Source organism: Sciurus carolinensis, chromosome 3 (genome assembly GCF_902686445.1).
Source record: "Sciurus carolinensis chromosome 3, mSciCar1.2, whole genome shotgun sequence".
NCBI classification, from domain to species: domain Eukaryota; kingdom Metazoa; phylum Chordata; class Mammalia; order Rodentia; family Sciuridae; genus Sciurus; species Sciurus carolinensis.
The window spans coordinates 109,616,061-109,636,872 of record NC_062215.1 but is presented as its reverse complement, the minus strand read 5'-3'; the positions used below and the strand labels follow the sequence as shown (position 1 = coordinate 109,636,872).

Sequence of the window (20,812 nt, the reverse complement as noted above, 5' to 3'; positions counted from 1 at the left end):
TTGTATGCAGTGCTGAGAATCGAACCCAGTGCCTCACACATGCTAGGCAAGTGCTCCACCAGTGAGCCACAACCCTAGCCCCAGGTTTTGTGTGTTTGTTTGTTTGTTTTTTACCTCTGACACAATCAGCCAGTGGAGTGGAGGGTGAACCAGGAGATACCATCAAGGCAAATCCTGTTGAGGAAACATTCAGGGTGATCTCACTGCCGAGGGACTTCAGGAAAGGCAAGCATTCAGACATGTGGTCAGCTCTTTACAGTAACTTTAGACAGGACTCTCAACCTTAGAAACCTCTTTGAAAAGAGGAAGTAATTAGATTTTTCCCATCTATTTCATAAGATTTTGTGGGAATGAAACAAAATATTGCAAATTATAAAACACTGTACAATGTGTGTGAAACAACTAGCAAAGTCCCTGGCATAAAATAGATGCTCCGTCAACAGAGGTGTAATCTGTGCCAGTACCAACATGAACTACTAAGGACACTACTGAGAAGTAAAGCACTGAGCATTACACGTTCTTAGTCCAAGGCACTGCTAGGCACTGGAGCTGCCAACAGGGCTTCCTAGAGAGCCTGTTAGAAGAGCCAGCAAGTCTTCTATATATATGCCCTGAAGACCTGGGATCAGGAAGTGGGAACTTTGCTGCAGAGTTCTTGAGGAGAAGCTGTTCCCTCTTTCTTCTCGTCATCCCTGGAAGAGGAGTGAAGGTAGTCCTCTTCCTGAAGCATTGGGAGAGAAGCTGCAGGACTCTGTGTGTGTGTGTGTGTGTGTGTGTGTGTGTGTGTGTGTGTGACACAGAGAGAGAGAGATTATGTGTGTGTGTACATCCCTTCTGCTCTACTGAATCAGGGACATGTGACAGGCTCTAGTGTGAAGGCTGCCAGGGATGGAAACTAGCAGAGATCTTGCTGATACCCTGACACCCCATACGGAGAAAGGGGCAGGAGAGAGATGATGAAGCTGAGAAAGGACAGATGGTCTTTTGTTAAAAAGAACATATTCCCTAAAGCTAAAATGTTTAATTCAAAAGATTATTTTTTCCTTTAAAAAACTATTTTTTATTATGAAATATAGCATCCAGACAGGAAAAAAATACATAAAATAAGCATCTTAATGAACTCAAGGTCTTTATAGCTACCACTAAGGTCAACACAGAAAACATGGCCTGCACTCTAGCAGTCTCCACCCTGTTTCCCTTCAGAGTCTGAAAATTTCCCCACCATCCAAGGGTAAATGCAACTTGACCTTTCTAATAATTAAGTTCTTGATCTCTTGTTTAACTTTTTTCATCTAAAAATGCATCCTGAAGTACTATTCTTTAGTATTGCTTGTTTGGCAACTTTATACAAATGGAATCACACAGTATGAATATACATCAGTTTATCTGTCTGTGCTACTATTGATGGACATTTGGTCTGTTTCCAGTTCAAGGCCATTACTACTTGCCGCTATGAATAATCTTGTACACGACTCCTGGCATGTGTATTTACGTGTTTACATGTTTTTGTTTTTTTTCTTTTTTCCCTTCTGCCTTGCCTATGCTAGGCAAGTGCTCTGCCACTGAGCTACAATCCCAGACCTTTTCACATTTGAGACAGGGTGTCACTAAGTTGCCTAGGCTGGCCTCAAACTTGTGATCTTCTTTCTTCAATCTCTTGAGTGAGTGGGAGTATAGGTATGTGCCATCGCTCCTAGTTATGTTTATGTCTTTCTTTCTTTCTTTCTTTCTTTCTTTCTTTCTTTCTTTCTTTCTTTCTTTCTTTCTTTCTTTCTTTCTTTCTTTCTTTCTTCCTTCCTTCCTTCCTTCCTTCCTTCCTTCCTTCCTTCCTTCCTTCCTTCCTTCCTTCCTTCCTTTCTTTCTATCTTTCTTTCTTTTTGCTTAAACATTTCTTTAGGGTATATAACTAGTGGAAGTGTTGGGTGAGAGTATGTGAATATTGAACTTGACTATAGAATGTTTTCCAAGTGGATTTACCAGTAGTTTAGGAGAGTTCTCCTTGTTTTACAAATAAAATAAGGATTTTTGGCCAGGTGCAGTGGTGTGGGCCTGTAGTTCCAGCTATTAGTGAGGCTAAGGTAGGAGTCTTGCCTGAGTCCTGGAGTTTAGGGCCAGCCTGGGCAACAGAGTGAGACTCCATCTCTTTCTCTTTTTTCTTTTTGTGACTGGGGATTGAATCTGAGGCCTTATGCATGCTTAGCAGAGCCTACCACTAAGCTATGCCCTCAGCTCTTTTTAAAACACTTTTTATTTTGAGACTGGGTCTTGCTAAGTTGTCCAGGTTGACTTTGAAATTGTGATCTTTCTGCCTTGGTCTTTCAAATAAATAGGATCACAAATGTCTCACCATGCCCAGTGAGACTCCATTTCTTAAAAAAATAAAGGATTCTTCATTCGGAGAAAAGGTGCCTCTGTGTGTGTGTGAGGCGGGGAAGGCTTTTTTCAAAAAAATGAAAAAATAATGATGATAGAATTAACAGATTGCTCTTTTCACATGAGTGTACATGGAAAAATGAAGATCTAGTAATTCTATTTAGAAACTCCTGCTTTTTTCTCCTGAAATTCTATGGAAGCATGATATCTGAAATGTTGGAAACCACTGTCCCACAGAGCATCAGACAGATTGTCCCTTCTTTTCTTTTTTTTTTTTTTTAATTATTTTATTGTAAACAGATGGGATACATGTTGTTTCTCTGTTTGTACATGGCGTAAAGGCATACCATTTGTGTAATCATAAATTTACATAGGGTAATGCTGTTTGATTCATTTTGTTATTTTTTTCCCTTCCCCCCCACCCCTCCCACCCCTCTTTTCCCTCTATACAGTCCTTCCTTCCTCCATTCTTGACCCCCCCACCCTAACTCTAACCCTAACACTAACCCCTCCCACCTCCCATTATGTGTCATCATCCACTTATTAGCGATATCATTCGTCCTTTGTTTTTTTGAGATTGGCTTATCTCACTTAGCATGATATTCTCCAATTTCATCCATTTGCCTGCAAATGCCATAATTTTATCATTCTTTATGGCTGAGTAATATTCCATTGTATATATATATATATATATATATATATATATATATATACCACAGTTTCTTTATCCATTCATCAATTGAAGGACATCTAGGTTGGTTCCACAATCTGGCTATTGTGAACTGAGCAGCTATGAACATTGATGTGGCTGTATCTCTGTAATATGCTGATTTTAAGTCCTTTGGATATAGGCCAAGGAGTGGGATAGCTTGGGTCAAATGGTGGTTCCATTCCAAGTTTTCTAAGGAGTCTCCACACTGCTTTCCAGAGTGGCTGCACTAATTTGCAACCCCACCAGCAATGTATGAGTGTACCTTTCTCCCCACATCCTCGCCAACACCTGTTGTTGCTTGTATTCTTGATAATCGCCATTCTAATTGGGGTGAGATGGAATCTTAGGGTAGTTTTGATCTGCATTTCTCTTATTACTAGAGATGTTGAACATTTTTCCATATGTTTGTTGATTGCTTGTAGATCTTCTTCTGTGAAGTGTCTATTCATTTCCTTAGCCCATTTGTTGATTGGATTATTTGCATTCTTGGTGTAGAGTTTTTTGAGTTCTTTATAGATTCTGGAGATTAGTGCTCTATCTGAAGTATGATTGGCAAAGATTTTCTCCCACTCTGTAGGCTCTTTCTTTGCATTGCTGATAGTTTCCTTTGCTGAGAGAAAGCTTTTTAGTTTGAATCTATCCCAGTTATTGATTCTTGCTTTTATTTCTTGTGCTACGGGAGTCCTGTTGAAGAAGTCTGGTCCTAAGCCGACATGTTGAAGCTCTGGACCTACTTTTTCTTCTATAAGATGTACGAAAAATATGGAACGCTTCACGAATTTGCGTGTCATCCTTGCGCAGGGGCCATGCTAATCTTCTCTGTATCGTTCCAATTTTAGTATATGTGCTGCCGAAGCGAGCACCCTTCTTTTCTTTTTTTGACATAAGAAAACCATTTGCTCTGTAGAGGAGTCAGCCTCCAAGATGGCTCCCAGTGACTCTTCTCTCCTAGTATTCATGAATTTGTGTAGATTTTTCTCTTTTTGGTTAAGGGCTAATTCTGTGCCCAGTGGAAGTGCCAGTGTATGAACTGTAAAACTAGGTCATAAAAGACACTACTGTTCCAGTCTTTGGATCAGTTGCTCTGAGGGAAGTCAGCTACCATCCTCAGATGCTCAAGTAGTCCAGTGAACAGTCCCACATGGAAAAGGACTAATACCAACTTGCTAACCAAGTGAGGAGACAACCTGGGACACAGTTCCAAACAGTCAGATGATTTCAGTCCCCCAGTCTCTGAGTTTTTCAAGTTAAAATCCTAGAAATCATAAAGTAGAGATAAGTCATCTCTCTGTGCTCTGTCAGAATTCCTGACTCAGAGAAACTATGAGGTAATACAGGACTGTTGTTGTTTTAAGATATCACATTTGAAGATGATATGTTACACAGCAAGAGATAACTGGTACAATCCACAAGACTATCTAGAAAGTATCCTTGCTAAAAATTTTAATTCTTTTTTTTTTTTTTTTTTTTTGGTGTGTGTGTGTGTGTGTGTGTGTGTGTGTATAATAAACTGTGTAATGAACGAGGGGTTCTCTACTACTGAGTTATATCTCAGCCCTTTTAATTTTTTATTTTGAGATAGGATCTCACTAAGTTACTGAGGTTGACCTCACTTGTGCTCCTCCTGCCTCAGCCTCCTGAGTAGCTGGGATTTAAAGTGTGTACCACTATACCTAGCAAAAATTTGAATTTTTGAATAACATCACATGGTAAAGCAAATATCTAGTAGTCATAATATTTTCCTGAATCCCTTTATGCCTCTAGATTTCATTACCAGTTTAGAAGAACTAGAAGTGACAGAGGAACATGCTAAACAAACATACCTCAGGGATGTACTCAGCAAAATCCAGAATCTAGGATATCCTATATAGCACAAGTGACCCAATTTCTTTGACTAATAAATTGAAAGAAGAAACAATGAGAAGGGGAACCTCTAAATTAAGAGACTTGAGAGGTAAATAGGTTGTCTTATTCCCAAAGTTGGCTGCTGTCTCCTGTGGGATAATTATACTTCCCTGGCCTCAGGTTTGGTTATGTGATTTGCCTGTGAACTGTGAGCAGATGTGATGGGTGCTAATTCTGGGCAGGAGCTTTAAAGTCATTATGTGTTTCAAGCATTCCTCATTTCCATCTGCCAGGAAGTAGGCATATCCCAAACAAGGACTAGTTCTTTTAGCCCAGGTCCAGGAGTGTAGAGGATGTGGAGGTGACTCATAATGGAAATTCATGTGAGCAGGAAAAGAGCCAAACTGTTGTAGGTCACTGAGATTTTGGATTTTTCTACTACCACGGCACAACATAATGTACTCTGAGTCATACAAATGATGTTTCAAATATAGTCTATGAACCTTGTCAGGATCCTAAATTTTGAGGCAATTGGATAAATTTGAATACATACTGGAAATTTAATGATAACCAAGAAATAGTTATTCATTTTATAGGTAAGTTGATGGTATTGAAGCTATGTTTAAAATAACAAAAAGAGTTTGCATACTTTGGCTACATGGAAGGGGAAGTAGGCAGGGACATAGATAAACAAGATGGGCCTTGAATTGATAACTGTTAAGTTGAGCAGTGGGCACATGTCAGTTTATCATATTCTCTTTTTTTCAATATTTTTTAGTTGCATATGGACATAATATCTTTATTGTATTTATTCATTCATTTTTATGTGGTGCTGAGGATCGAACCCGGTGCCTCATGCATGCTAGGCAAGTGCTCTACCACTGAGCCACAATCCCAGCCCGCTATCATATTCTTCTTTTTACTTTTATTTATGTTTGGAAATTTCCATTATAAAAAGTTAAAAAATAAACACAACAAGCAAAATCAAAAAACCATGTTTGTTGACTTGAGCCCCAGAGTTGACACTTGATTCTCAAAGGGGTGCAGAAAATGTGGGAACGGGAGAATGGAACTGACCAATTTAGTGAGTGTAAGTCAGCAAAGGATGTGTCTGAACCAGCTTCAGGAAGATGTTGAAACTATTTTCCGTGATAATGGATGTGTCCTTGAGCGTTAGAGCTGGTCAGAGCAGTGTCAGGGAAAGTCTTGGAGCACTGGAGAGGTGGGGGAGCTGTGTAACAACATGGTAGCTACAGAGGGTGAGGAAGGTCTGCAGGAATTATTGGGGCAGCAGTATCCTCACTGTCCACCCTGTCTAGAAGAGTTAGGTAAAGAGATCCCCCCACTTCTCATTTCATCTTCCACACCTAGGCTGATCCTTTGGGAGAGAAGGAAAAGATGGCCATGTTAGAATAGACTTGTCTCTCACCCCACCCGGACCAGACTGACTTGTACTGGGGTGGGTGGGAGGAAGAGAACACTTTGAATCATCTGACATTGATGTTTTGTCTGCTTGATTGGAAATTAAAAGTGAATAGAAGAAAATGAATAGGATTGAGCATTATATATGGGACAGGGAAGTGACAGAATTGGCTGGACTTGTTAAGATATCAAGGAAGCCCACTACCTAGAGCAAATCAGGGATTCCCCAGGAGGAAGCTGGGAGCACAGTTTCATGCTTACACTCCAAATGAATGGCTACTCATTAGTATCACAGAAGTTCTTCATTTCCCCTAACAGCACAACACCAAAAACCAAAATCAAACACTCCAGTTCAAAGGTTTAGTGACACACCATCCACTTCAGACTAGACACAGGCTGTCTTCAACAATTGACCTTCTTACTCTTTCTTCCTTTTAACCTTTTCTCACTTATCCAGCGAAAAATGCTGCGCTCTTCTTGCCACCTTTCTTGCAATTAACTGGATCCAAACTTTTGTATCATTGAGGACACTAAAAATAAATATCTATATTTTCTTCTAATATTTTGCCTGCTGTGGCCTAGTTTGAGCTCAATTTCAAAAGCAAAGGGGTGAGGTGTGTCCCAAATAAACATGCCTATGAACTCTGTTTTAGTGTTGGCTACTCAGATGTTGCACCAGAAACCAAAAATTTGTTTTTTATAGGCAACAAAAATTAAAAAGATCTTCAATGTCAATACATTGGTACTTAAATTCTGAAATTCCACTTGTTTCATCAAAAATCTATTCTTTGAGCACCACTTCCCACTGATAAGCCTGGTATTAGAGGACTCTAGTTAGTGTCACCTCGATGTGCCTGAGTCACATGTAAAATTACTTCCAAGCCACCCACGCGTCTGAAAACACATTTTTCAATGATTTTAAAATCAAGAACTGTGAAGGTTCCTTGCAAACAGCATTTTAGCAGCTGATGTTGTTTTAATTATTCATTTTTAATGAGGAACCTAGGAATGTTTTTTAAAATCAAATCAATAGGTAGGATGTACCTAAAAAAAGAAAATATCAAGTGATTTGAGGGTTTTACCAACATTAGGCAATTATTTTCATAATTTTAATACTTTAGTTCAGACAGCAAGATATGTATGCGGGCTTTAAAAGTCAGTTTTAACTTTCACCCTAGGAATTGTTAATTAACATTTCTAATGGGGAATCTATACTGCAGGGGGTGGCTTGTTAGCAGTCAAAGGCTCTAATCAGGATCTCAAACATGTAATCTCTCACTACTGTAGCTCTTTCGACTACTCTTTTCTGAATTTTCATGAGAAAATTTAGTATTTGGCAGAACAGATGTTAGAAATAATGTTTTGCTGGTGAGATGCATGATTGTTGAGGTACATGTTCTACAGTCACCTCACTCTTATGTGTATGGTGTGTTGGTTTCGGGTGAGCTCAGATGGTGTTCTAGGCCTGGGTTTGTGTTTAGTATTGTGCCTGCCTCTTAGTGCAGGATGCAGTCAGCTGATCTGCTGGATCCTGCTTTAACACATGGTGGTGCCTGGTTCAAGTGACTATTTTATTCAAGATTCTGGCCAGAGAGCCTCAAGCACATGGAGCTTGTATGGATGGCTTGCCTGATTCTTGGGCCTGTTTGTTCCTCAGTGTTGGAACGTGGAATTCAGAGCAAGGCTCATTTTTTTGGCTTCATTACTCAGTGGACTCTGGTGGTCAAGAAGGTCAGACTTGAGTGATTGGAATTGTCAGAGGCCCCACAAAGACGCTGACAATTGTGCATCACCAAACTTGCTTGGACCAGTTAACTTTTGGTCTATAAATAGTTATCATGAGATGTACTTAATGAATGAAAAAGAAGAAGAAGAAAGGGGGTCATATAGGAAAAAAAAATGCAATGATGAAGATTCAAGAACGATTCATAGAGAGAAGTGTGATTTTGTCTATTTAGTCATAAGAGTAATAATATAAAAATTATATAGGGCTTACTGTACATCAGGCACTGTTCTAAAGCACAACTCTAAGAGTAGATATTATTAGCACATTATTATTATTATTTGTTACTGGGGATGGAACCCAGGGGCGCTAAAACATTGAATCACATTCCTAGCCCTTTTTTATATTTTATTTAGAGACAGGGTCTCACTGAGTTGCTAAGTGCCTCACTAATTTGCTGAGATTGGCTTTGAACTCTCAATCCTCCTGCCTCAGCCTCCTGAGTTGCTGGGATTAGAGGTGAGCACCACCCATCTTATTAGCATATTATTATCCTTAACTTACTGACGAAGAAATTGAGGCACAAAATGTGACCTGTCCTAGATCACATAGATCCAGTAATTAGGGAAGTGATGATTTTAATCCAGGCAGTCTGACTCTGGAATCAAGGCTGTACCTATCTTAGATACCAGGTTTCCTTTCTGAAAAATAGCAATAGGTATGTGGCTGAGAACCACCACAGGAGTATATAGGGTTAAATAAAACTGAAATTGCCAGAAAAGCCCAGGGGAAGACTAAGGAATTCTGAGGTTTTCCTTAGCTTCTGAAAAGCCCCTTACCAACATGAGATTTTTCTGTCAAGCATCATTTGGGCAGCAGGGTTTCTGTGATGAATTAAAAATAAAGACCTGTCACTTGGTTGATGATGTGTATAACAGCTTTCCTAGACATGACAAAGCTGCTGAATTTCAGGAGGCTTTAAAGAAAAAGACAGGCAACTTGTGTCTCTCTTCTATATTTGATTTTCTCTAATAACTCCCTATAATCCCCTATATTAGAAAAACTATTTACATGTATCAAGTTGTTGACCTAAGTCACGGCAAAACACTCATATTTTTCTCTGCTGCTCTCAGGCCCTCAGCGAAGGCAAAAGACGGGGTAATCTAATTATTAGCATGGTTATTTGGTGAACTCTTCACGTGCAGCTGTAAATCTGCTCTTTTCTTTGCAGGTTCCTCTCAGAGTGGTTCTTAAAAGGGACAGAAACCACCAGCCCACATCCATCATTCTATAAATGTCCTTCAGTCATTTACTCTAATTTCTGCAACCTGCACCAGGATTTTACCCACATACTTCATGGCAAGTGTTTGGAGGTTCACTCACAGGGTATCTTTATATTTTCCTGTCACTGAGCAACATGGTGCCCATCCACAGTGGTCCTGTTTGTTTGGCCCATCTCTGTATTCTCATTCAACCACACCACAAAGAACTCTGGGAAGATTATCCTTTGCACAGTAGAATAACATAATGGTTTTGGGTGCTGCCAGATTCCCAAACTTTTGGAGGTTCTAACTTTTTTAGGGTTCTTGTAATTTAGTATCTCAGCAAGCTGCCAATTCTTTAAATAATCCTCAAAGTTTGCATGTGTCAGATTGCTTTTGTATGTAAAATATAATAATTAAAGAATGTTTTCGTCAAACTTGAATTGAGTACAGTCATACATAGTTTATTGATGGGAACAAGTTCTGAGAAATGTGTTATGGGTAATTTTGTCACTGTATGAATATCACAGAGTGAACTAGCACAAACTAAGATGGTTATGACACCACTAGGCCATATAATCTTCTCCTGGGGGCCGGTACTGGTGATCGAACCCAGTGGTACTTAAACACTGAGCCACATCCTTATCCCTTTTTGATATTTTATTTTAGAGATAGGTTCTCGCTGAGTTGCTTAGGGCCTTGCTAAATGCTGAGACTGGCTTGGTTTTGAACTGGCAATGCTCCTGCCTCAGCCTCTGGAGCCAACTGGGATTATAGGCATGAGCCACTGCACCCAGCTTCTAGACCATATAATCTTAAGGGACCACTGTCATATATGTGGTACATCATTGACCAAAATGTTATTAGGTAATGTGTAACTGTACTAGGAAATTCATGAGGAATAAGATATGGATTCTGCTGATTTATTGGGGCTAACTTGGTTGCAGATTATAGTAATCCATTTTAAAATAACTTAAATAAAAAGGAGTTTTTGGGCTGGGGGAGATAGCTCAGTCAGTAGAGTGCTTGCCTTGTAAGCACAATTTCCTGGGTTCGATCCCCAGCACTGCAAAAAAAAAAAAAAAAAGAAGCTTTTAAAACTTACCTCTTTTTCTAAAAAAATGGCAGTGGGGATTGAACCCAGGGCTTTGTGCCTGCTAGGCAAGTGCTCTACCACTGAACTTCATCCCCCAGACCCTAACATTTACATTTTAAAAAAAATTTTTACATTCTGGCATTATCCTCTCCTATACTGAGTCAGGACTAGCTTGTCGGATCAATGGAATACTGCTGAATGTGGGACCTCCAGGGCTAGGTCATAAGAGACATTGAGCTTCCAATATTTTTCTCTTGTGTACTTGCTCTACAGGAAGTAAGCCACCATATTGCGAAGACCTGGGAGCAGCTCTATGAAGAGGAACTGAGGCTATCAGCTTGTACCAACTTGCCAGCTATTTGAGTGCACCATCTTGAAAGAAAAATTTCTAGTCTGAGTCAAATCTTCAGATCACTACAGTCCTGGCCTTCATTAAAAAAAATTTTTTTTAAAGTTGTCGATGGACCTTTATCTTATTTATTTGTATGCAGTGCTGAGAATCAAACCCAGTGCCGCCCACATGCTAGGCCAGCGCTCTACCACTGAGCCACAACCCCAGCCCCCTGGCTTATATCTTGACTGCAACTTGATGAGAAACTTTGATGTTGAATCACCCAATTAAGCTGACTCCAAATTTCTGAACCACAGAAACTATGAATTAACAAATATTTATTATTGTTCTAAGCCAATAAGTTTTTAGGTAATTTGTTACTCAGAAATAAATAACTAACACAGTATATCCAGTACACATCATATGAGTAGCTCATCACCCAGCCTGAAGACACAGACATTTAAATGACTAACTCTAATTTGTGTATGGCATTGAAAAATACACGAGGTAAAAGAGAAACCTCTGTGATGGTTTTACAGAGGAGAAGGTCTTTGACCTGGACTTCAAGGATGAACGTGAGGAGGACTGGAAATCCAGGCAAAGGGAAAGGCACAAAGGATCTGAGACGTGAAAACGAATCCTGTGTTCAGGAAAATGCAAATAGAGTAGTGTGGTTATGGCAGCAGCTCTTCAGAATCACTCAGAGTGCTTAAAGAATATGCAGAAATGTAGACCACTTCGAGGGAATCTGATGATTAGGAAAAACTGGTTGGAGTTTCCTGGTTTCTTAGTTGGTTGGTTGTTGGTTGCAGGAAGGGATAGGGATGTGTGTGCAGCAGGTTTCTTAGTAAGGTCTTTGGACCATATGCTGCAGAAGTCAGGAAATAGGACGAAGCCTAGTGAAATAGAATGTTTGTGAGGGGGTAGATTGGGTTCCAGTCATCTGAATTTTAACAAGCACTTTAGGAAAATTTTCTGCATATTACTGTGGCAGTTACTTTCTCTGGAACTGATTTAATCAGAAACAGGGTTCCTTCTCATGTTTTCAAGTTTGTGAGATGGGTGAATTATGGAAAAACCAGGAAATAAAGAGAATTTCAAGAAGGAGGTAGTGAATCCAAAACTGGATGCTCATTCATGCCATAAGGGTGTAAAAAATATGCTTAAGTAAAAAGACTAGCAAGAAATATGTCAAAAAAAGTTTTAGTTGTGTTATTCTGTGGCATTGTAGATGCTTTTTAAAGAATATTTTGTAGTATTTCTATAATTTAAAAATGATTTTCAAAAATTTTAAGAGCTATTATGCTGTACAGAAATCAAGTCAGGTAAGAATTAGAGATCATTGACTGTAGAAAGGGGGAGTCCATTGGAGACCTTTGGATAAGATGGTGTAAGCCAAGTTAAAAATGGTTGGATTCAATGAATCAGGAGAAAATAAAATAGGTCACTAATAAGAAAAATTTCCTGGGCTGGGGAGATAGCTCAGCTGGTAGAGTGCTTGCCTCGCAAGCACAAAGCCCTGAATTCGATCCCCAGTACCGCAAAAAAAAAAAAAAGAAAAAAGAAAAATTTCCTGATAATAGTGATAATAGTGGTTCATTTTATTAAAAATTGGAGCTGGAGGGCTGGGGTTGTAGCTCAGTGATAGAGCACTTGCCTAGCATGTGTGAGGCAATGGGTTTGCTTTTTAACACTGCATATAAATAAATATAGGTACACTGCTAACTAAAAATATTTTTAAAAAAACTGGGGACTCGAGGTGGGTGCCATTATACACACCTGAAATCCTGGTTACCAGGAAGCTGAGACAGGAGGATTAGAAGTTCAAGACTAGCCTAAGCAACTAGAAAGATTCTGTCTTAAAATAAAAAAGAAAAAGGGCTTGGGATACAACTCCATGCCTCTGGATTCAATATCCAGTACAATAAATAAATAAATAAATAAAGTATGCATCAAAATGTCCACATTATTCTTAGTCTAGAAACTGGAACTCAGAAAGGTTAAGTGACTCAGAGGCACAAAAACAGGCCACAATAAAGTATTTGTTTTCCATAGCACTTTTCAGTCTCAACAGTGCTTTGACTTGCATTTCACCCCCTTGCAGAATTGCCCAGTCTAGGGCTTTACTCGTATGCTACTCTGTCTTGAACAGATTTTAGCAGCAATGTCATTAACATTTCATTTCACCTGCATACTTAAATCATGCCTATACTTTGGGACATCAAGATTTGAGTGTTATTCATCTTGGTACCCCAGATTCTAGCATAGTAATTGACACAATTATAGTGGAAAACATGCTTGTAGAATGATGGGTAATGGGTGATGTTTTGGTGTAATACCTGATACAGCTTTCACTCAAACTTCCTACTTCTCTGTAGTATCTTCCCATTCTGAAAGCAGTTAGGGTATTCTGTTTGGACTGCTTCCATGTAAGAATAACACAGTATAACTAGAGTCAATTTCTTGGCTTTTGACTTTCAAAAGTTCAGGTGTAAAGAACAGATTTGGAAGATTGTCTGAAAAGCAGGATTACCTACTCCCTGAGAAAATATGGGAAGAGTTGAAGTAAAGGAAGAAAACGGGACACTAGTGCATCATTCCCAAGAACAGAGTGAAGACATGACCTTCCACCCTGCTGATCCCCATTCAGAGCTCATAGAATTGATAAGTAGCAGAACTCCTGCCAGAGAGAAACGACAGCATAGAAAATATAGACCAGCATACTGTTTAGTAGAGACATTTGAGCTACATATGTAGTTTTCAATGTTCTAGTAGCCACGTCAAAGTAAAAGAGAGAGGTGAAATTAATTTTAATGGTACATTTTATTTAATGCAATATATCCAAAATATCATTTCAGCATGTAAACAACATGAAAATTACTAATGGCATACTTTGCATTCTTTGTATTAAGTCTTCAAAATCTGGGATGTGACTAAGCCCATACTTGTAATCCCAGTGACTCAGAAGACTGAGGTAGGGGACCGCAGTTGGAGACCAGCTTCAGAAACTTAGGAAGACCCTAAGCAATTTAGTGAGAACTTGTCTCAAAATAAAAAAGAAAAAGGGCTGGGATGTGACTCAGTGTTTACGTGCCCCTGGGTTCAATCCCCAGTATAAAACAAATGAACAAAAAACCTGGAATGTATGTTAGAGTCACAACACATCTCAATTTGGGCTACACATATTTAAATCAAGGTATTGGGTAGGCATATGTAGTTGGAGACCATATTAGACAGTGAGGTCTTGACAGACTGAAAATGTGTCATGGAATTTCTAAACCCACAGCTGAAAACTAGAGTCACAGCATCTTTCTTGTATATTCAGGAATATTATAGACAAGAACCAGTCACTTGACCTAAGGAAACCTTGTTCTAGGCTGAGAGGAAAGTCAGCACTGGTCTGGATGAGATGAGTGGGCAGAGGGCATTATGGGTATCCCAGTGGCACCATGGAAATACAGCAAACTAAGGACCTATGACCCATGCATCCATCCACATCCACACTCTGTAAACCCTTGGGAACTTGGACATTATCCTGGGGAGAGATGGAATTGAGACCCCAATATGACTACAACAAAACTTCCACCACTTAGTAGAACAATGATGGGGCTCAAAGCAGAAGTTAAGTTCAGTGGAGAACAATAAAGTTGGCTGGGTGCAATGGTGCAAACCTGTAATCCCAGAAACTCAGGAGGCTCAGGCAGGAGGATTGCAAGTTTGAGGCTAACTTCAGCAATTTAGTGAGGCCCTAAGCAATTTAGCAAGACCCTGTCTCAAATAAAAAATAAAAAGGAACTGAGGATGTAGCTCAGTGGTAAAGTGCCCTCCTGGGTTCAATCCCCAGTACTAAATAAAGAAAGAAAAGAAAGAAAAAGAACTTTGTGTTTATTTTGTATACTGAACTTCAAACACACTGACAAATAGTGAATGAGTGTGCTAGATAAGGCTGTTGTAAACCTGGTTTGCTGGGGGTTTTGTTTGTTTGTTTATTTGTTTTTTCTATGACTGTCAGAAGATGATTTAAAGGAGGATGGTGGCTTTTCATAAAGCTAATCTCGGTGGCTGGAGGTATAGCTCAGGGGCAGCCCTCGGTTTGACCCCCAGCGTCAGTCAATTGATCTACCTATCAGTCAATAAAGTAGGAGTTACAAGTGGTGCTCTTTTACCCAAAGGCATACAACCAAATACAATAGATTGAAGCACTGTATTGAGTGATTCCTGACTTGAATAAACTGTAAAAGACATTTTGAAGGAAACTGGGGAAATTTACATCTTGAGTAGATTATCAAATGATTGTTAATTTTTATGGTATTGTGGCTATGTGGGAAAACATCCTTACTTCCTAGAGATGAATATAAAAAATGTTAAGGAGAAAAATGCCATGTTACTTATAGATGAATGTTGATAACATTATTCATAGTAGCCAAATATCCATCAGTATATAAATGGCTAAATAAAAAATGGTATACCCCCGAAATAGATATAATTCAGCCATAAAAAGGAACGAAGTTTTGATTCATACTATGACATGGAAGAGTCGTGAAAAAGTTATGCTAAGTAGAAGTCAGTCATAAAAGACTTCCTAAGAGAATTTAAGATTCTATTTATATTAAATGTCCAGAATAGGTAAATCTGCAGTAGAGACCAGAGAGTAGATTAGCAATTCCTAGGGTTGCGGAGTGTAGAGGAAAGTGGAGAGTAACAACTGATGGGTTTAAGTTTTCTTTTAGGGTGATGAAAATGTTTTAAAATTCATTGTGGTGATATATATGCATATCTGTGATTTAACAAAAATACACTAAATTGTATAGTTTAAACTGTTGAATTATTTGGCATCTGTATTTTATTTTGATCAAGTGACCTTTAAAAAAAAGTATAAGAAGGGAAAAGGTTATGCTTTGTATAATTTTATTTAAGATAATTAAGTAAAACAATGCAAAAACAGGAGTAACTATGGCAAACAACAATGGTTGAATCTGGGTACCGAATATATGGGGGTTTGTTAGACTAATTCTCTACTTTTTTTTATATGTTTGACATATAATTAGAAAATGTCTTACAATTATTGTGTGATGCATAAGGAGCTCAAAAGTTGCAACTCTATCATAACAATAAGTAAAAAGTCAAATAAACTGAAAAAACGAACAAACAAAGCAACTGTTCTTAGATCCATCATATAAGTGAGGTCACAGGGTATTGCTACCTCCCAAACTGAAGCAATAGTCAGGAAGAATCAGAGAATCACAACTTACCTAAGCAGAAACTCAGGAGCAGGAACCAGTGCTGGGCTGGGAAAACCTGAACTGTAATTGAAGAATTGCTTGAAACTCAGTGTCTTCAAGTCTGAGAGGCAAAAACTCTCAGGAGACCCAATCATGGAGGAGATGCCATGCTTTTGTGAATTTACCTGTGGGAGCTCTACTGTGTTCTGATGAAACCAGTGAAAAGTTTCCTCATGTTTCTGGCAGGAGGAGGGGAAAAGCAAACATTTAAAATTGTACCAGATGGGCTGGGCTTGTGGTTCAGTGGTGGAGCACTTGTCTAGCCTGTGTGAGGCACTGGGTTCGACTCTCAGCACCACATATAAACAGATAAATAAAGGTCCATCAACAACTAAAAAAATATTATAAAAAAATGCACCAGGACATTCTCTTCTTCTCATCAAGACCTGTCCTCAGGAGAAACTGTTTTACCAGAGCCTCACCTGTTGGGGTTTTATCAGAGCCTATCCTTGCTGTAGGAAGGGAATATACAACTATAGCTCCCTCTATGGGGAGGGGGAAATATGCAATTCCAGTTCTCTCCAGCCATCCTGTCCCACCTAAGGGAGATGGGGCATGAGTAACTCTGGAGGTTTTGCAGTCCAGTGGCACAGGCTCACCAAAAGGCTGACACCTAGTCACAGAACTATAGATGCTTCTCCTCCTCAATGCCTAACCACTAATTTACTAAAGGCCTATAAAAGGCAAAAACAGCTTGAAGATACTAAACAAGTACCAAAACCAGAGTTAGATATGGCAGGAATGTTGGAATTATCTGATAAGCATTTTTAAAAATTATTATTAATATGCCAAAGGATTAATGGAAAAAGTAGACAACAGCAAGAACAGATGGGAAATACAAGCAGAGAGATGGAAAATCTAAGAAAGAATCTAAAAGAAACCCTAGAGATCAAAATCACTGATGGAATTGAAGAATGCCTCTGATGGACTCATTAAATATCAGATGCAGCTGAGGAAAGAATCTCTGGGCTTGAAAATAGAAACTTCTAAAACTGAAAAGGGAAAAAATGGCTGAAATAGAACAGAGCGTACAGGACAACTTAAAAAGGTATAAATACCTATAATGGTATAAATACCTGTAACTGAAAAAGGAAAAAAAAAATGGCTGAAATAGAACAGAGCAAATGGGACAACTAAAAAAGGTCTAAATACCTGTAATGTGAATACCAGAAGGAGAAGAGAAAAAACTACAGAGCCATATTTGAAGCAATAATGATTGCAAATTTCCCAAAATTAATCTCAAGACACCAAACCAAGGTCCAGGAAGCTCAGACAACAGAATCAGGAAAAATACTTTAAAAACTAGACATATATCTAGACATATCATATTCAAATTTTGGAAAATAAAAGATAAAGAAAAAAATAAAGAAGTGGGGGGGGAACCTTAACTATCCAGAAGCAAAAATTAGGGTTACATGCAATTTCTCAGAAATTATACAAGTGAGAGTAGAGTGAGGTATTTTAAGTGTCAAAAGAAAAAACTATCAGTCCAGGGTGTAGTTGCATACCTCTGTAATCCCAGTGACTTGGGAGGCTGAGTCAGGAGGAGCATAAGTTTGAAGCCAGTTTGGGCAACTTAGTGAGATCCTGTGATAGAGCACCTCTGGTTTAAAATCCCAACACGTCACATACAAAAATAATAAGAAGAAAGAAAGAAAGAGAGAGAGAAAAGAAAAAAAAATACCTATGAACTTAGAATTGTGTACTCTGAAAAATTTTCCTTCAAAAGTGAAAAAGGGGGATTTGATTCCCAGCACTACAACAACAACAACAAATTGTGAAGGAGGGGTTGCAGATATAGCTCAAAGGTAGAACACACTTGCCTAGCATGCACAAGGTCCTGGGTTTGATGCCTGGCCCTGCAACCAAACAAACAATCAAACAAACAAAAACCTGAGAGACTGAGAAAGAGAGCAAGAGGAAATGGAATCATATAACATGCTCATTTCAAACCACAAGAGGCAGAAAATGTGTGGAAGACAGAAACAGAGAACAAGGACAACAGAGATTGTCAGAGTGAATCAAAAAAGAATACCAACTATATGTTATGTACAGGAAACCCACTTTAAATATAAAGACACATGGATTCAAGGTCAAGGGATGGAGAAAATACCATATTAACACTAATCTAAAGAAACGTAAAGTACATATATTAATTTCAGACTGTAGACCTCAGAGCAAGAAAAATAATCTGGGATAAAGAAGGGCATTGCATGATGATAAAGGAATAAATACTCCCAGAAGATCTAACAATCTTAATGTGTGAGCCTAAAAACAGCATCAAATACACAAGACAAAAACAGATAGAAGTGCAAGAATAAATAGATGAATTCACTTTTTACAGTTGAAGGTTTTAACTTCCTTCTATCAGAATTGTACAAATCCAGGAGGCAGAAAATCAGTAAGAGCATGGTTGAACTTGATAGCACCATAGATCAACTGGATACAATTGACATCTACAGACTACTTCACCCAACAAGAGCAGATTGTGTGTGCTTTTCAAACTCATGGACCATTAACCATGATAGACCACATTCTGTGCCCCAAAAATCCACATTTTAATAAATTTAAAATAATTGAAATCATACATGGATATTTATAGCATCTTTATTAATAATTGCTAAAACTTGGAAGCAACCAAGATGTCCTTCAGTCAGAGAATGAATAAGTTAACTGCACTAGATTCAGACGATGGAACATTATTTGGCACAAAATAAAGTATCCAGGCCTGGTGACACATGACCGTAGTCCCAGTTATTTGGGAGGCTGAGACAGAAGGAGCCCAGAAGTTTGAGGCCAGCCTGGGTGATATAGTGAGACCCTCTCTTTGGATAAATAAATAAATAAATAAAAATTTAGAAAAGTGATGAGCTATCAAGTTGTGACAAGACAAGAGATCAAGTTAGAGAACCTAATCTGAAATGGTGACAGACTATTATGATGCGTTCTGGAAAAGTCATGACTATAGAGACAGGGAAGAGATCAGTTATTGCTGTGCATTGGGGGGGGGGGCACAGAGGGAATCCTAATGCAAGTTATGGACTTTGGGGGACAAGGATGAGTCAATGTAGTTTCACTGAGTGTAATGAGCGCAGTGCTCTGGTGAAGGATGCTGTGCTTGTGGAGGTTGTCTGTGTGTGGGAGGGGGTGAGGGTTTTATGGAAACTATACTTTCTGCTCAATTTTGCCATGAACCTAATACTGCTCTGAAAAATAGCATTAATTTTTTAAAAAATTTTTTAGATGTTGATAGACCTTTATTTTATTCATTTATTTATATGTGGTGCTGAGAATCGAACCCAGTGCCTCACACATGCTAGGTTAGTGCTATACCACTGAGCCACAACCCCAGCCCTAATTTTTTTTTTAAAAGGAGAGTCGTGGTTCCATTTTAACATCTATGCCTTTAGGAATAAATATGAGAAGGCATATTTCCTTGCTGTTACTAACTGCAAATTAAAACACAGGAAAAGAGCAACTTCCTTTATTTTGGGGTATCTATGATATAGGGGACTATTGAGGAATAGTAGATATTGTTTATTATTCATTTCATTTCATTTATTATTTTATTTCATTTCTACTGCAATTGGTGAGCTCTCTGTGGAGCAGTCAGGTGGTAAGTAGAGAATGGGGCTCTGGGAGGCCACTGATGGAAGTGATTCCTCACCCTTCCAGGCCACAATAGAGTTATTATATTTCATAAAGAAATGCAAAGAAGGGAACTGGAGGGAAGAAGGGTGATGGCAGTTGTGTGGAAATGTAAGGAAAATTAGTAAAAATTAAATCCCAGAAAAGAGAGATTATAATTATTTGCTTTATTAAAATATTTCCTATTCTTCAATCCCCAGCACCACAAAAAAGAAATATTTCCAATACTTTATGAAAACATTTAAAGATTTTTTTTCTCCATAGACAACACGTGCAAATACATCCAGTAATAAAAGATAGTATTTGTGTAGTGCTTACTATGTTCATAGTTCTGTTTTCCATACAATTGACTCGATTCTCACAATCTCCATTTTACAGTTGAGACGATTTGAAGTCACACGCAACACACACATACAGCCACTCCAGGGCAGAGCCAAGTTTCCTGCTCTTCACTTGACTGCTCTCTCAGTAAGACACAAAAGCCCTGCTCCCCTCCCACAGACCACCATTTCCTGGGGATCCTTCCAGAAGATAGATAATTCAAGGAAACTTTTTCTTTTGTAGGCCCATTCAAGTCTGTTTTTCAATCAGCAGTTTAGAGAATGGACTCAGATGCTTTTTTCCATTCACATGGTTCGTTCTGAGCCATAAACTGTGAAGTCCCCGAGGCGCCTGCAGAGAGGCCTTGCCTGTTACATTGCCACCTGTAAGTCCGCACACCCACAAACAAGGGGCCTCTGATTTACTGGGCTTCTCCCTGCTGGTCCACAGAGCAGTTAATCTTCTGCCCCGGGGCAGAGTTTGACAGCTCCCAAAGGTCCTGTGAAGTATTCTTTTCAAAGTAAAATTCTCAATCAAATAAATTTGAAACAGACTTGGTCAGGATCCAGGTACAGACTCCCCAGCCCCCCGCCCTCCAGGCAGCAGTTGGCTACACTTCACTTCCTGGGTTTTTTGAGTCCTCTGGTGCAGACTGCGGGTTTCCTTCTATAAAACAGTGATTTAAAACCTTCATTCTTCCTGTTCTAAGCCAGTGCCAGGGCATAATCATTCTGTCTTCACCAAGAAGCCCAGAAATATCAACTGGGGCTCGTGGTGACCCCCATGGTGGATTATCG

General features: G+C 38.9%; 1 non-coding gene across 1 annotated transcript; it reads right to left on the bottom strand.

Annotated features, from left to right (window-relative positions):
* Positions 1-3,841: 3,841 nt before the first annotated feature.
* Positions 3,842-3,948, bottom strand: LOC124981613 (U6 spliceosomal RNA). Its single transcript, XR_007108102.1, has one exon. It is a non-coding gene; the product is annotated as a U6 spliceosomal RNA (small nuclear RNA).
* Positions 3,949-20,812: the final 16,864 nt, after the last annotated feature.